The sequence below is a fragment of the Onychostoma macrolepis genome, chromosome 23, assembly GCF_012432095.1.
Source record: "Onychostoma macrolepis isolate SWU-2019 chromosome 23, ASM1243209v1, whole genome shotgun sequence".
Lineage (NCBI taxonomy): Eukaryota > Metazoa > Chordata > Actinopteri > Cypriniformes > Cyprinidae > Onychostoma > Onychostoma macrolepis.
In genome coordinates, this window is record NC_081177.1 from 22,786,301 (window position 1) to 22,789,714 (window position 3,414).

The window sequence follows — 3,414 nt, forward strand, 5'->3', positions numbered from 1 at the left end:
TTCGTTTTCAGTTGATCCAGTAGCTCCAACATCAAGGGATGGCCAAAAATGTTGTGTTCAGATTTGCCCAGGCTGAATAAACACTTAGGCCAGAAACATACTCTACACAAGTATGCAAATAAAAAAAAACACAAATAATTGGCCAATGCAGGCATGCGGTCTTGTTGCACAAATGTAATTTCTTTGCCACTGACTAATGACTTTTTTACACTCTTATATTTCCTTAAACACCTCTCTTGTCTGCCATTGTTTAAACAAGCACATAGCTCCGCCCCAAATGCGCACCATTGGTTGAGCTGTTGCCATGTCAGGCTAGTAGTCTAAATGTTTAAACAACATGTTTACATTTTTCAGGGGAATCAATCTACAAATGACTGGCTTATACTTGTCACTGCGTTATTTTGGGAAATAGGAAAGTACTGAAACCTCAATAAGATGACAAGGATTTTTGCGTTACTGTGGACATACTAAATTCACTCAAAGTGGAGATATATATATATATATACCCTTTATATAACTCTACTCCCATTCACTATTTCCTAAATTAGTCCACTGATATAGTTCCACTTTAAGAAGTGAATGAATACTAGTGAGCTGGAAGCGGACGCCATTAGATGCTGAATTAATTTGTCACAACACTTAACGTTGCAGTGCATGGGTATTTACTAGTGGTTAGCCATTGAGCATACATAGGTCGTACACTCGTTGTTGCAGTGCATTATGGGATTGAGCACTCTAATATCCACTATGGTTTTGGACACCACTGCATGCTGGCAAATGCCAGTCCTCTCAAATCCTCTCAGACACAGATTACCTTCAGATGGCTGTGCCATTAAACTGATGTGCTCAGATTCTCTTCAAAATTACTGCCATGACATTGCTGTTTACCTGACAGAAAGAAAAAAAAAACTGACCACAGAAGAAGAGTGTTTATGCTAATGTTGGCTTTAGTGCCCCTTGAGGCAAAGCTGAGAGTGCAGTGTGCACTTACATCATGAAACAGAAATCGATCTTGTGTAGCTAAGCATTTAGAAGACTTCAGGTTTTCACATCAACACTGGTAGCGTCTGAAGTCTGTTCTTGATCCATTACTCAAAACTGAACTTCAGTGATTCATCTCTGATATACAATCAGTCACATTTGCTATTGATATAATGTGGGATCCGCCATCAGCTCTGCCTGTGCTTCTGTATATAAGCCTCTCATCTGATGGATAGTTGTGATTATAAAGCCAAATGGTGAAAGTAAGTGAGCCCCTCCCTTGTTGCACTTCCCCCTCAGTACCTTTCCCTTCCTGTGGGTCACTGCAGAGACTGATACTCCTCCGGCACTATTACTGTAAATGCTTCTTATGGATTTTGTCTCATTTTGTTCTATCTGTGTGAGGTTGTGTGTAGGAGATGACAGTGAATTATGATATGAATGATGTGTGTTTAAATTTGCATAGTTTCATAAAGCACTCTGTAATAAAATTTGTAAATTTGTATAATTGTACAGAAGTTGTTGAGAGTTTCACTTCCTTAATTTGTCTCGGTTTTCCACCCTATATGGACAGAGCAAGAGTTTGCCAGATGCTGAAACGCAATAAGCACAGAACTAGAGAATTCTATGCCACAAAGTATTCTTTTTTTTTAAGATCATATTTCTTCATTTCAGCCCAAAATCAATGGAATGATTGGCTCATATGGTGCTTAGTTTGTAGTATTATGAAAAATAGAAGCATATTCATTAGTTTAGTCACTGTATTGCAAAAAATAAAAGAGAGAGAGAGAGAATAATTTTAGATTAGATTCAGTGAAGAATATACTTGAGAGCATCTAAGCTACTTTGAGCTCTACTGACCTCTTGTGGTGAAGCCAGCAATCTCCTCCAGTACTGTTACCAAGTGAAGTAATGCAAATTTGTCATTATCTGGAAACAATACTAAAACTCAAAACAACAATCCTTTATGAATCAGGCTACCTTTGGCTACAAGTATAACCACGTTTTGAAAAATAAACTGGGTAGTGAGCTGTATTTGTTCTACACCAAACAATACTTTTCTTCCCAGGTCCCATTTTTTTTTTTTTTTTTTTTTTTGCAATGGAGCTCAATTTCTTTCTAAACAGGCTCAAATTTCATTACACAGGATTTCTCATGCCAGTCAAAGAGCAATGCGCATTCAGTGTCTGGTGTCTTTATCAGCTCTTACCTGTTAGTCCATTGCCCTTGTTGTCTTTGCTCAATTTGAGTAGTCATCTAATCACATGTGATGTGTTATGCATACGCTGCTTCAATGTCAGTTTGATTGTGCAATCAAGCCATTGAGCCAATGGTGCTCTATTTTGTGTCCAGGGCTATTAAAGAAACATGAAAAGGAAGGGACAAAATCATACAGACATTCACTTGAGAACACATACTGGACATATTTTACATTTCTGAAATGAAGGTTGACTGTGACTGCATATTTATTGTGTTGACATGGCAGGTACCTTATACTATCACCTAGTGGTGTAAATGCAACATCACACCACAGCAACAGTTTTAACTAGTGATTTCATTATAGAAATGCTCTATTCACTGTCTGCCGATAGTTTGTGAATGAAAGTGGCCAATAAGGGGATATTTTAGCTGGTTAATGATCTCAAAATGTCTCAACATGATGACTGACTCCATCAAAAATAAAACGGCTTTAATTAGATTAGGGTTTTGCAAACTAGGGTGAGTTGATGAAAATCTATAATATAAGTTATATTTATTCATGTTCAATTATTTTTAAATGACAGACATGAAACTAGATGTTACAAGGGCTGTATTTCAGTAACCGTAAGATTTTGATTCAAAATGTCAGTGTTTTCTCTATCATTGGTTTTGTATGTTGTTTTCAAACAGTCTTAAAATAATAATTTCCCACTAAATATTTTACTGAAACGGACAGACAGGTGACACTGTGACAACTTACCCCACGCATACAGTATAACTGTATAGACGTTTTTCAAAAACATATGAAACAAAATAAATACAAAAATTGATTTTCTATGAACTTTCCATATGCGTTTTAAACTATCTATAGGCCTACACCGTGACTAAGATCATTTGGGATGTAAATACGTGTAAATAAAATAAGGCATAAACATGTTAGTCTACACTATTATTCATGATCAATGTTGTCTCGTGATTAGAGTACAAAATAAATTATTTTTTATTATTGAACACATTATTTAACTCGTGTCAGGGAAGATACCTGCCTTTGTCTAATAACAGCGACAGCTATCTTCAGAGAACTGCTGTGAATTTCGCATAACTTTCAAGAATACAGCTTCTGTACTGCAGGCCTAAACTATTCCGTGACCTTTTGACGGGAAGCGTGTAAAACGAGAAGACGACGCAGGAAAATCTCCATTAAATGAGGAATAAACCAACGGGGAGCAAACA